This window comes from Erpetoichthys calabaricus, chromosome 8 (genome assembly GCF_900747795.2).
Source record: "Erpetoichthys calabaricus chromosome 8, fErpCal1.3, whole genome shotgun sequence".
Taxonomy (NCBI): Eukaryota; Metazoa; Chordata; class Cladistia; order Polypteriformes; family Polypteridae; genus Erpetoichthys; species Erpetoichthys calabaricus.
This window is the reverse complement of record NC_041401.2, coordinates 133,340,893-133,356,169: the sequence shown is the minus strand read 5'-3', so window position 1 is coordinate 133,356,169 and position 15,277 is coordinate 133,340,893.

Here is a 15,277-nt window from a genome sequence, read left to right as displayed (position 1 = left end):
TGTGGAAAAGTGATGCGCTGTGAATACTTTCCGGATGCACTGTATGATAAAAACATACATTTGATTTGAATCTGTAACAGCCGGTGTAAATGTATTGTACTTTTAAAACTTAATGTTTTTTTTTTCACTTTTATTCTATCAGTCACGATCACGATACAACCCCTCCACCTCTACTACCCTAGATCTGATGCTTTTAGTTTTTATTTGAAACTAGGACTAACTGTGGATGTGAGTGGTGTTTTGAGACAATGGAACTGGAAATTCTCTGATCTGGAGGGATAAAAGCTGACACATGAACACTGGCGAATCTGCCTTTTTGGTATCTCATTGTCACTTGAATTTTTTTTATTCTCAAACTTTTTTCTATTCTCAAACTCTACATGGGTAAAAAGCCCAGCACGAAGGCATGGAATGCCAATTACCTAGTGGGCCACTTTTGGTAGGCAGAACTGGCACTGCGGGATGAACTGAATGGCGGGTTAAGGTGCCCAATGCCAATGCTCATCAGATCCCAGAAAGGTGGTTGATATGGACAGGAGGATGGTGGCCATGGAAGTCAGAACATTCTAAGGTATTTGTAACAACCCACCTGCCGATTTAGCCAACACTGAAAATAAATGGCGCTTGAGCATTGGGAGCATACCCTGCCATCACGGAACTGTGGTGATGCAAGCGATCCTGGAGAAGCCGGCGGGAGCCCCGGGGAGAGTCCTCTTTTCTCATTGAAGGGCAAGGCTGCCCTGGAAAGGGTTCATCCTGAGAGAGTTGTCCCCTTCCCTTGAATGTCCAAAGCAGAGGGTGTAAATCTCATGCTAGGCCGTACCCATATCTGCAGCAGGTCTCCAAGGTGAACAGCATGGCATGTTAGAGCAATGTAGGTAAGGGAAATCGGCAAGCCGGATCCATGATTTCAGGATAAGAATTGGCTCTAAGGGCTAGGTCATTTGGGCTGTGGTGCGAAGTGGGGCTGGGTGCATGCCAGGCCCTTGCCGCGGATTGCCCCAGCTGTGGTGCACGTTGGCTTGCCTCCAATGCCGTACTCCTCTTCCCATTGGGTTGGGGGCAGGGGTCAGCACATGTCCCAGCCAGCGCCTAGAAGCTGGCTTAAAACTGGTGCAGACCAGGGGACTCCAACTGTTTAATTAAAACAAAGCAACATGAGAGCCGGAGAGTGGTGTTGATGCAATGTGATTTCTGCCCAGTGCTCTGAATATCAAAGTGAAGAAATTAAATGAAGTGCGGTTAAATGGTGGGAGTAACTATGATTCTCTTAGCAAGAAGGCCAACTCAAGGGGTACGGTTGACAAGCAACATAAAAACTTGGAATATGCCTGGCAATGAGCCAAATCTAATGGATGAACGAGATTCCCACTGTCCCTACCTACTATGTAGCGAAAACCACAACCAGGGAAATGGGCTTGGCAGAATCAGTGGGGAAAGAAGACCCTGTTGAGCTTGATTCTAGTCTGGCACTGTGAAGAGACATGAGAGGCATAGAATAAGTGGGAGGCCACTGGCCCCTCCTGGGGCCACAGGATGCCGCCAATGAAATACCACTAACTTATCGTTTTTTCACTCACCCGGTGAGATGGAAGGGGAAGCCCCATGGGGCTCTCATTTCTGGCGTCAAGCACTCAAGCCACCCGCTCTGGGGACAGTGGCAGGTGGGGGGTTTGACAGGGGGTGGTACACCTGTCACACAGTAATGCAGGTGTCCTAAGGCAGGGGTGCCCAACTCCAGTCCTGGAGGGCCGCAGTGGCTGCAGGTTTTCATTCTAACCCTTTTCTTAATTAGTGACCTGTTTTTGCTGCTCATTAATTCATTTTATTTGACTTGCTTTTGAAGACTTAGACCCCTCAATTGTTTCTTTTTCCTTAATTAGCAGCCAAACAATAATTAGATACACAATGAGCCAAAACAGGGCCAGCAAACTGTGACCATCATACAATATCTGAAAATAAAGAAAGGTGAAGGTCTCAGGAATGCTGATCTGCTCTTAGAAAAGAGAAAATCCACAATTTCGGAAAAGTCTGCTATTGCACAGTAAAAGGAGCAACCAGCCATGGAATTAAAGAACGGGTTTAATTAATGACAAGAATCAGAGCCTCATTAAGCAACTGGTTGGAGTTAAATTGGTTGGAGTTTGAGGCCCTGACTTAGTTGGTCTCCTGTTGGCTCACTCACTTAACATTTCACTTCTGTTTGGGTGCCATTTAAGGAATGAAATGAAACAATTCAGAGGAATGATGAAGAAATTCAGGGAACATTTCTTAAAAACCAAGTCAATTAAAATTAATTCAATAGAAGTTAATTAGCAGCAAAAACAGATCACTAATTAAGAAAAGGGTTAGAATGAAAACCTGCAACCCTCGAGGACTGGAGTTGGGCACCCTTGTCCTAAGGCAGCTCAGGGAGGCTAGAAACCATCCGTGACTATTTGGGTTTCAAGCAGGAGGTGTCAGAAAACTTACAACAGGGTTAACTGGTTTGTAGCAGCCAAGCGTTCATAGCGACTTCACTTTCAGTGATATTTTCATAACGAAAATGAGAACTAGAACTAAAAATATTGTTTTTCATTTTACAAGAACTGAAATTAAGACAAACAGAGAAACTACAACTAAATAAAAATAAAAGTTGGTGATATGTGAATGAACTAAAACAAGAACGAAAACTGACTAAAAACAAAAAAAAAAACAGCAATAGCATTTTCATTCAATCCGGTTCAGTCATGCAGAGGGATTGTTTGTAGGTCGCCCTGTGCGTTCAGTTATGTTGCGCTATTTACTATGTGGTGCTCTTATAACTAGGTCTTACTGTAGTCATGTGGCGCTTCTGTAAACGACTGTTGCTTTATGTTGAGCACATTTGGTTCGTGATGTTGAAGCAGTAAGCACTTGTGGTTGACGATGGCTAGTTTTGCACAGATGCATGCAGGTAGAAAGCAAGAAAGTAGCGTTTGAAAATGTTTTAATTACAGTGTAGATGATAATAAAAGCAATTGTAGTGTGCAAGAAGAAGAAAACAGTCTCGAACTTTCACTGCAGGACAGCTGTATCAGTACTTAGTGGAAGTCCAGCACTTCTATGGCACCAGGACTGCACTTCAGTACTGGAACATGCAGTCAGGGGAAGCAAGTGAGGCTCTTCATGAAAAGTAAAAAAACTAATAATGATAACATAAAATACATTTGTCTACTGGCCTGTGCTATAAGTTTGTTTTCTGTATGATTCCAATAATTATGATCATTTTTATAGTCAAAATCGCTGAATTTACACATTTTCTGTTCAAGTACTGGGGAGAAACGACGAGCCTCACCTCAGCTCGGACTGCGCTGTCCCTCACACACTGGGTTAATGCACGCAATTGGCAAGTGCCTCTTGCTGTCTCTCTATATGTCGCCAATATAATGTTTGCAGACATGTTTATTATATACCCTGACTTTCCACAGTCTGGCTAATATCTTTAATGAATGTGTATGACATATCTAGTCTTACTGATCGGACATAAAACCGCAGAGAAAAGGCACAAGGTGAGGCAGATAGTACTGTGGCGCACTGAAGGGGGAGGATGTGAGCCCAACAGGTGCTTGTTGCTGTTGTTCTTCTACGCAGAGGCTCTGGGTGCCAATAAGTTAGCGATATCAGAAAGACAAGTGCACTGCACCGTTTAGTTTATTTTAATTTTTTATTCCGACTGACTGCCAAAATGAAAGATTAAGACTTTTAAATCTAAAGGAAAATAAGGAGGACTTTTACAAGAAAGTGACGGAGATTTTCATGGAGAAGGATAGGAGCATGGACATCATTTACAAATGACCATAAACGGTTTGGAATTTTAAAAAAATGGGATCAGACTAAGAAAAAAAATCCAATATTTAAAAACTAAATTTTGTCCTTAAATAAATTATTCTTTTGTTCTTCTTGTTATCCATTTGTTGAACAGTCTGTATTAAAACTGATTAAAGTATCAGAATTAAAAGCTTTTAAAAACAACTACATATTTTAATTAAGATTAAACCACTCTATACTCAAACCACTCTATACTTTCATTTGTATTGAATGAGTATGAATTGTGAAATTGCACCAGCAAATTTATAACACATGGAGGGTGCAGAGCAAATGTGATCTCTCTGATCTCTCTCGCCTTTATACATGTAACGTTCTTTCTTAGCCAAATATGTACCTTACCTATGTGTGTGTAAAGAATGCTGATGAGATAGGCAACATAACTAGTAGTCAATATGCATGATGCCAAATGAATAGTAAATAAGCTGCTGTTTTGGGTTCACATATTTGTAAATCTGACTCTGAAGGAGTCAGTGCCTCACCAGCCATGAACCTCACCGCACATCACTGCTTCAGTACTGGCAGCAGAAATCGTCAACATATAGTCTGCTGGTGCCAGTGGCTGAGGACCATGGGCCTCATGTATAAATGGTGCGTACGCACAAAAATACGCCCGTTTCCACACTCGCATCATGATGTATAAAATCTAAACTTGGTGTAAAGCCACACACATTTTAATGCCAGCTAAATCCTTGGCGTACGCAAGTTCTCCGCTGGCAGCACCCAGCGTCAAAGCAGTACTTTTATTCCAGTGTGGTTTCTCTTTCTTTTTTAGATCCACATCCTTGACGCGGCTTTATCATATACACTGAAATTAACTGTATACTGTTTATTAGTTTAAGGCATTTGATTGCAATTAACCTGTAACAATATAATGGTCCATGGACTGGCCATAGCTGCTTTAGCGTTGTTACTCTTGCAGCACCTTCTTCTTCTTTCAGTTGCTCCAGTTAGGGGTTGCCATAGCAGATCATCTTTTTCCATATTACTCTCACTGCACCACTCAGAGTATTTATATAACTGTATCTGAGTGTGGAATCACAGCTCTACAGCAGCTGATCAGAAAGAGAATTATCGGTATACAGCATCAAGCACACGCTGCTTCAGCCATGCTCTCTATTTGAAGTGCTCCCATACGGCAAATGCTTCAGAGCCATTCCTGTATGGACCTTGCGGTTCAGAAACAGTTTCATCCCCAGAACTATAAACACACTCAATCACTCCATTACGTGCTCCTTGTAGAACTGTTTGTACTTATAAGTACAATTACATCACTGTAAACTTGCGATACAGTTATAATATTGCACAACCTGAGCCACTTTATTAAGTGCGTATTTACTTATGATGACAATATTATTTTTAAGATGAAATGCACCAAAATATGTTTATTACATTATACAGATGAAGTGTTAACATCATTTAAATAATCTATATTGTTAATAATTAAACATGTGATGACACGGTGTCGCAGCACTAGCGACGAGCTGGCGCCCCGTTCAGGGATTGTTCCTGCCTCATGCTGTATTCTTGCTAGGACTGGTGCAACACTGGAAGGACAGATGGATAGAATAATTAAACATGTTCTACGAAGATATTTGAATGTTCTTTAAAAGTTTTGAGGAATCATTGTTCTAAGAAAAAACTGTGGAGCATATCAAGCTCCAATTTTATTGGCCGGGAATCAACAAGGAGGTTCGCCATTTTTGCATATCTTGCCCGGAGTGTCAACTACGGCAAATTCCCAAAAGGGACCGTGCTCCTCTTGTTCTTCTTCCCCTAATTGACGTACCCTTTGAGAGAATTGGGATCGATATAGTAGGACCCATAGAGCCCTAAGCCCAAGGACACAAATACATATTAGTCCTTGTGGATTATGTGACCTGAGGCTGTTCCTTTGTGCTCAGCTACAACTAAAGCAATCGCATGGGAACTAGTAAGGGTCTTTGCACGGGGCGGCATCCTTAAGAAGTCCTAATAGACCAAGAGATGCCTTTCACCTCAGAAACGTTCAAGGAAATGGCCAAGTTACTGAAAAAAGTATTTAAAGACTGTAGTGTACCATCCTCAAACTGACGGTCTATTTGAGAGGTTTAATCAAATTCTGAAACAGATGCTTCGCAAGGTGTTCAGCGTTGACGGGAGGAATTGGGACCTGCTCCTCCCCCTCATTCTCTTTGCCTATTGGGAAGTCCCACAAGCCTCTATGGGGTTCTCACCATTTGAATTGTTATACGGGTGACAGCCACGGGGTATATTAGATATTTTAAAGGAAGGCTGGAAAGGAGAGGCTCTTCCCTTGACAAATATATTAGATATGTCACACAGTTACACGATAGATTTGGAAAGATCAGACCTATTCTAAAAAGTCATATGGAGGAAGCACACGCAGCACAAGCCCGCTATTATGACCATGGCACGACCCTCCGAGAATTCCATCTGGGGGATCGCGTCATGGGATTGGTTCCCACCCCTCATTCCAAATTGCTCGTCCATTGGCAAGGCCCTTATGAAATTAAGAAGAAGAAAGGGCTGATCGATTATTTGGTAAAACAACCTGATCGGCGACCAAGCAAGCGGGTCTATCATGTGAACTTGCTGAAACCGTGGGAGGAAAGGGATCCTGATCCCTCCTCCGATCAGGCCCGCTCATTCTTTTCTCAAACAGACACCCTCAATTTCGGCGAGGAATTAACTTCCAGACAGAGACAGGAGCTAGAATCAGCTATCCGGTCCATCCCAAGAGTGGTGAGTGGAAAACCTGGCCGGACCTCTCTGATTGCACATGACATAGTGACTGAGCCGGGGGTTGTCGTCCAAGAACGACCCTATAGACTCCCAAAGGCAATGAATGTTGAAGTGGAACTGGAAATCAAGTGAATACTGGAACTAGGAGTGATAGAGGAAAGCTTTAGTCCCTGGTCCAGCCCAATAGTCTTGGTTAGAAAGCCTGATGGCAGTTGGAGGTTTTGCAATTACTTCCGTCAACTTAACCAGGTCTCCCAGTTCAATGCTTATCCCATGCTGCGTGTGGACTACCTCTTCGAAAGGCTGGGCCAGGCAAAGTTCCTGACCACACTTGACATGACCAAGGGGTACTGGCAGATTCCTTTAACGGAGTCCGCGAAGGTCAAGACCACGTTTAACACCCTAACGGGCACTGGCAGTTTCATGTCCTTCCATTTGGGTTACATTCTTGTGACTTTCCGGTGTCTGGTGGACAAAGTGCTCCGTCCCCATAATGCATATAGTGTTGTCTACCTGGATGACATTTACATCTATTCCAGCACATGGAAGGAACATGTACGGCAGGTCAAAGTGGCATTGCGGACACTGGGAGAAGCCGGGCTGCGAATCAATCCAAATAAATGTTTCTTTGGACTGAAAGAAGCTAAGTATTTGGGCTACCTAGTGGGTTGGGGTACTGTAAAACCACAGTGTTCCAATAATAGAAGTCATTCTGAAATGGCTCCATCCGTGAACCAAGCGGCAAGCTTTCTCAGTTTTGCCCGGTACTACTGCCGGTTCGTACCTCGGTTTTCCGAGAGAGCGGAGCCTTTGTCTGATTTGATGAAGAAAAGGGCTCCCAACAATGTGGTATGGACCAAAAAAATGGAAGCTGCATTCGTTGATTTAAAACAGGCCCTTACTTCGACACCAGTTTTAATAACCCCCAACTTCTCTCTTCCATTTGGTCTCCAGACGGACACTTCAGACACAGGCCTGGCGGCCGTGTTGAGCCAAAGCGTCGACAGTGTTGAGCACCCCATCATCTACCTGACCCGTAAACTGAAGGATCGAGAGATAAGGTATGAGGAGGAGGACAGGGAAGCCTTGGCAATTAAATGGCCGATTATGCAGTTGAGGTACTACATCCTGGGCCAAGAGTTCACTCTGGTGATGGATCATGCTCCTTTACAGTGAATGGCCCATCACAAGGAGTTGAACCCGCCGGTCACTTAGTGGTTTCTTGACCTAAAACCATACAAGTTTTAGCTCATTCATCGTAAAGGTTCTCTTCATGCCAATGCTGATACCCTCTCTCGGGAACACAACCTCTCGATGGGTCTGGGCTGAGGTGGGGGGGGGCTTTGTCACACACGTGCGAGTTGGAGGCAGTTAAAGGGCTTATATAATCATAACAACTTATCCAACCAGGGGGCAGAGGGGTGCACTGACTCTCTTTCTCAGTTCCCTGCAAATCCCGCCAGGTTCCAAAGCCCAGAAGAAGTCACTTCCTGCCCCCGCTCCGGCCCTGAGGGTGACATCACTTCTGGTCAGCTCCCCATAAAGGCCACTCCCTTCCTCTGTTGAACAGTTCTGTCTTGGACTCAGTAGTGTAAACTACCCAGTGCTATTTTGTTGAAATTACATTTTGCAACCTGGATTTACAATATACGGGTGGCTGCCCCAAACCTTCTTGTGATGTCTGGATTCGCTTATTGTGACACTCTGTATCCTAATAAGCTTTCATATGACACTCAGACAGTGGGCTACGACTCGCCTTTTCATTTCAACTTCTTTTTTATTTCGGGCACTGTGCGAATTTGTGAACTTCAGCTTTTGAGTTTCTCCGACACTCTATGTCACTTGATCAACTTCCTTTTGTTGTTTATACCACTGTTTAAACCAACAAATAGTACGTTTTTCCTTGCCTCCACTTGGTATTCCCTGAAATTCTTCTATTTTCCCTCGTGCTTTTGCCATTGTTTTTTCACAGAACGCTGAGCTTAAGGGCTATTTATATTGATTTGCATATTCAAAAAAGTGTAATTCTGGGAGGAGTTGGGTAGTGGCAGCAGGCGCGTGCACGTGCGTTACTTTTCATGCTGACTGTGATTTATGGAGCAGAAGAATGTGGAAGTTGCCTTACGGACAGATTTATGCATCTGGATTTTTTTGTGCATACGCACATTTCTGCTTTTGTCCGTATGCCATGTTTTAGTATGAATTCTACACACAGCATTATGCATGAGGCCCCTTGTCTGTGCATCTGAATTACAGGTGCTCGTCAAGCGAATATTTTCACTATGTGACTATCTGTGCAATGGACATCGTTTCAACATGAACAAATCTTTCGAAATGCATGCTTGTTTAAAACGTAACAGAAATGTGCTTTACAGACTGGTTTCCTGGGTTGAAACATTTGATCTTGCTGGCTACACTCATTAGGCCACTTTATCTGTTTGATCATTGATAGTCAAGCTGTGTTTAATGATATTATGAACTGCGAGTGTATTTTGTTGACTGAAACATAACTTGCATTGAAATATAAGGTGAGGTGAGGTGAGAGGACGCTGGCGTTGATTGTTCGCCGCTTCTCCCTCTGACTCTGAGTTTAATGTTTTTACTATTATTTATATTTTACTAACATTATTAATTTACTATTTTTCTTTTAGTTTTCATTAGAAAGTTTCGTATTTTTTTTTTTTTTCTGAAAGCTTTCTTGTACTGTTTTAATCGTCTGCTGTGGATTTTACGGATTTTATCAAGGTTTTGTTGCCTACTCACTTGCTGCCTGGATATACTGTTCTACCGTTTGCTGTGGACTTTATGGATTTTATTAATTTATGTTAAGTTAAGCTTTTTTTTTGTCTACTCACCTGTTGCCCGGTTATACTGCTTTAGATTTTACGGCGCTTTCTGGACAGCATTCCTCCCTACCGCTTCAGTCTGAATGGCGTTCAGTTATTCTAACTCACAACTCCGCCGACTTAATCCCGCAACCACTTCTGAAATGAACATCTCCATCATCAAAGAACTGGGACTTCTTCGCCGTCCTCGTTACATTCACAGAGGCTCCAGCTGAAAGTTCGTCTTCCATAACCAGCCAAAGTGCTCTGCTACCAACATTCCTTCTTTCTGGTCATCTGTCGCACGTTTGACGCGTCATCAGAGCACAGTCGCTCCAATTACTATCAACACTGGAAGTATCGTGAGATCTCTGCACTCTAGCATGGGATACACCCGAGCCACTGACAGAAATATCGCGAGGTTTTCACATTCCCGGCTGGATTTATTTTGTGGAGTGGATTCTAAGCTGCGTGGAGTGGATTTTAATGTTTTGCGTCCTGTACAGAGATTTACTTCACAGTCATTGGTTAAATTTGAACTATTTAATTCTCAATCTATCAGCAATAAATCCACACTGATTGAAGAACACATCAGGGAAAAAGGACTTGACTTCATGTGTCTGACAGAAACCTGGCACCAGTCAGAGGTTTACTCTGCCTTAAATGAAGCCTGTCCACTTGGCTACAGTTACTTGGAGGCAGCTCACAGCACTGGGCGTGGTGGTGGACTAGCTGTTATCCACCGTCAGCACCTGGGGTTGTCCCCTATCTCGATACCTGCAATATCTTCTTGTGAGTGCCTTGCATTTAAATGTAAGCCCCCGTTTCCCATGACTGTTCTCCTTATCTATCGACCTCCAAAACCCAACTCTGCCTTTATTCCGGAAATGACTGATCTTCTCACAACACTCTGTGCTACTTCTGCCAACATCATAATCTTAGGAGATATAAATATTCATGTTGACAATCCCACAGGTTATCTCACTGCTGACTTCCTTGAGCTGCTAGATTCTCTCAACCTACAACAACATGTTGATGTTCCCACACATTCTAGGGGTCACACTCTTGGCTTGGTCATTTCAAACTGTGCCCCAATCAGAAATCTACTGGTATATGATCTTGGTATTTCAGACCACAAAGTAGTGTCATTGGAGCTGCCCTTTTTCTTCCCCCGTATCAAACCAAAACGACAGATCTATTTCAGAAATCTGAAGAATATCAATGTGGATGCCTTGGCCTTGGACCTTACATTTCTCTCCTCTGACTTTATCAGCTCCCTCTCTGTTGCTGACCTCGTGGATTTTTACAACCAGTCCCTGAGCAGTCTCCTGGACTTCCACGCCCCTTTAACATCCAGGTCCGTCTCATTCTCGTGCTCAGCACCTTGGTATATCTGCGAGCTGCGAAAAATGAAGGCGGCTGGGCGTGCCGCTCAAGGCCTCTGGGCTGACTGTCCATAAACAGGCTTACAGAGAACACATGAGAGCGTATGCAGAAGCTCTGAAGGTTGCACGGTCCAAGTTTTATTCCACCATCATCAGAAATGGCTCCAGGAACCCTAAAAAACTTTTTTCAACCATAAATCATCTTCTCAAACCTCCTTTACCTGCCCATTCTGAGACCACTGATGAGAGGTGCAACATGTATATCAACTTTTTTAAACAAAAAGTTGATAATATCCGTTTACACCTCTCTACCAAGGATATCTTGCCCTTCCCAACTGTTGACTCATTGTCTGAGACTGTCCATCCTCTTTGCTCTTTCTCTGTTGCCACACGGGAAGAGGTGGAGGATGTCATCAGGAAAATGAAACCGTCTACTAGTTCCCTGGATCCTTTCCCCTCACCCTTGTTGAGGGCCAACATTTCTGCCATCTCTCCACTTATCACCAGGATAATAAATCAGTCCCTCCTGGCTGGCCATATTCCTTCTGCACTAAAAACTGCTGTCATCAGACCTCTACTGAAAAAATCCACCTTGGATCCTGAAGTTCTCTCCAATTATAGGCCCATCTCCAATCTTCCATTTCTCTCCAAAGTTCTGGAAAAAATAGTTGCAGCACAACTTCATGATCATCTCAAACTGAATCACCTGTTTGAAAAGTTTCAGTCTGGTTTTCGCCCTGGCCATAGCACCGAAACAGCCCTGGTCAGGGTCACCAATGATCTTCTGATGACGGCAGATACTGGTTCACCTTCACTACTTATCCTCCTTGACCTGACAGCTGCTTTTGACACAATAGACCATAACATCCTTCTTCACCGTCTGCAATACACTATTGGACTCTCAGGAAATGTTCTAAATTGGTTTACATCATACCTGACTGGCAGAACTGAGCATGTCGCCCTTGGCAGCGCAAAGTCCCACACCCACAACGTCACCTGTGGTGTTCCACAGGGCTCTGTGCTGGGCCCTATCCTTTTTACTATCTACATGCTCCCCCTTGGAACTGTCATTGGCAGACATGGTTTATCGTTCCATTGCTATGCCGATGACACTCAGCTTTACCTCAGGACTACTCCCACCTCCTCTACTGCTCCTCTGCCAACATCTACATTGTCTACCTGCCTGGAGGAGATAGAGGCATGGATGAGGCTCAACTTTCTTCAGTTGAACAGATCCAAAACAGAAGCCATCTTAGTTGGTACATCACATCATCTTCGCTCTTCTACCATCACCAGTATTACTTTCTCTGGCCAAAATATTCCTCTTTCCACATCTGTTACCAATTTGGGTGTTAGAATGGACTCCCAACTTACTTTTGACACCCACATCAAATATCTCTGTAAGTCATCTTTTTACCATCTCAAGAACATCGCCAAACTCCGTCCATTACTCACCCTGGCAGATGCAGAGAAGCTCGTCCATGCCTTTGTCTCTTCCAGGCTGGATTACTGTAATGCGCTCCTCATTGGGATTCCTGGCAAGAGTATCCAGAGACTCCAGTATATTCAGAACAGCGCTGCCAGGATCCTGATGAGGGTGCGAAAGCATGATCACATCACCCCAATCCTGAAAACCCTTCACTGGCTCCCTGTTTCATTCAGAATAGAGTATAAGGTCTCCCTTCCTACCCATCAGTGCATTTATGGACATGCCCCTCTTTATCTACAGGAACTCCTTACCCCTCATACCTCCTTACGCTCCCTCCGGTCTGTACACACTAACACTCTTCAAGTCCCCAGAACTAAGCTCAGCAGCATGGGTGACAGGGTGTTTTCATCTGTGGCGCCGAGGCTGTGGAATGCCCTCCCTGATTACCTGAGAGCCCCACAGTCGACCGAGGCCTTTAAGCGAAACCTAAAAACTCATCTTTTTAGAAATTCATTTTGTTAAAGTATTTTATAGATTCTTCTGTTTTTTATTTATTATTCTCTTCTTACTCTGTAGCACTTTGGGATTGCTAAAATATAAAGTGCAATATAAATAAAATGTATTATTATTATTATTATTATATGTGTAGGGCAGCAACAGAAAAAAAAAAAACTAAAATTATTAACTAATATTATGTAAAAAGGCCAGAACTAAATAGAACAAAAACTAAAATTTTAAACACAGAAGTAAATAAAAATAAAAATTGTTGACTCCACCTCAAAACTAGAACGCAATAAAAATAAAAATTAAAACTAATCTTAAAAAAATTAAAATAAAATAAAAACTAAAAGCTACAATTAATATCAGAACTGAAATATCACTGGACTCACTTTTTGTATGTTTTTATTGAATGATATTAACAATATGAGCAGTTCACTACTCAAAACGGTACATTTATGAGGGAAGTGGTTTCAAACTCGCGACTTCCAGATTATAAGTCAGCAGATCTTACCGCTGCACCACGGAAGCTGTTGTATTGCACTTGCATCTTCTGTGAAAGTTTTATTTTGATATTTGGACATCAGCCTTCACACACAAATCCACAAACTATGTAAATACAGATGGGAGCAATAATAGCTGTAGCTGAATAATATATGAAAACATATAATATTTTAGGGGGCAGCACAGTGGTGCAGTGATAGTGCTCCTGTCTCAGTGTAAGAAGATGAGGGTTCGTGTCCCACATCCTCGCCATTTCTGTGTGGGTTTCCTCCAGTTGCTCTGGTTTCTTCCCTCTTTTCAAATACATGCAGGTTATTGGAATTGGCAATGCTAAATAGGTCCTAGTACAGAATGTGTTTGGTGTGTGGCTATGTGTCTGTGAACTAGCTCCCTGTCCAGGATTTGATCCTGCTTTGCACCCTATGCTAGCTGGGATAGGTTCCAACTATCCCCGTGACCCTGGTCTGGATTAAACAGGTCAGAAAATGACATGACATATAATTTTTTATGCAACAAAGCTATTCAGCACTGTGATAAACAATATAGTGTGTAACAGTGTTTTTCTCATATAATAAAGTTTTTTTTATAAATTTTTTATCCTTCCCTAAAAAAACATACTATACTTCATGAAAAGGTACTGTTTAATATTTGTTTTTTTTTACGAATATTTAATGTGCAGTATTATGAACAAAACTTGCTGTTATTGCAGAAATGTACAGATTTAATACATGTTGAAGTTTATTGTGATATTTTAATGAAGTTGTGTCTCTAAGCGGATAAAATATAATAGAACATTCATTTTTTAAAAATGTATTTTCCTCATAGTTTTGATGGGTAATAAGATAATGTTGCGTGGTGCACCCAGGTGATTCAAAGCCCGATCATAGCATTACTTTCATTTTTGTTTCTTTCATAGTTTCAGATTAATTTAACAACAACCATAACATAAATAGAAAAACACATCAAGCAGTGCTGCTATATTCAAATCCCAAATGTGGTTGTTGTTTGTATCGAGTTTACATGTTCTCCTCCCTGTCCACAGTGGATATGGTAAAGTATTCAGACCCCTTAACTTACTGTACACATTATTGTAATTGTATTTTGGTTTTAATTTTAAAATGGATGCATTTATGATCTCTGTCCATCAATCTACACTTAACCTATATTGAGGTATGGTATATTGCTTTGTTTCAAAGCCCAAAATTTATTAATGTTTTGCAGTGGCACCATTTTGCACTTGTGAAGGACACTGTTGTTTTAAGCTATGATACTGCCATGGGATCCAATCCCAGAATTCCTCAGGGTTTGCTTTTTTGTGATTTTATAAGGGCAAGAGGATAGTGGTTGCCCACAACAGTTCAACAATATCTAATTTAATCAATAACTTTTGAATTGCTGTGCAAAACACTTCCTCTGTTTGGACTTATCCGGTTAATTAATTTCTGCCTGCTTTTTGACTCACATTCTCTTTTTTCGTGAAAGATCTTTTTGATTCATGGTATCAGACCTTGGCCCATTCTTGCCTCAATAATTATGAAATGGAAGAAGTTTGGAACCACCAGGACTCTTCCTGGAGTTGGCTGTCTGGCCAAGCTGAATAACCAGGAAAGAAAAGCCTTGGTCATAGAGGTGACCAAGAACCCAATGGTCATTCTAACAGAGCTTCAAAAGTACTCTACTGAGTGGAAGGACCTCCATCTCGGCAGGATTCCATCAATTATGTATTTATGGTAAAGTGGCTACATGGAAGCCACTCTTGAGTAAAAAGCATATGATAGCCCACTAGCTTGTCTAATGGTATGTAAAGGTCTCTGAGTGCACGAGAAAAAAGATTCTCTCGTCTGATGAGACAAATATTGAACTCTATGGGCAGAACTCCAACCACTATGTCTGGTGAAGTCTAGGCATTGCTCATTACCTGCCTAATACCATCCCTGTGGTGGTGGCAATGTGGGTGCTTCTTAGCAGCAGGAAAAGGGAGACTGGTTAGAAATGATGTCATTGAAGACAACTATAGTTTTATATATATATATATATATATATAT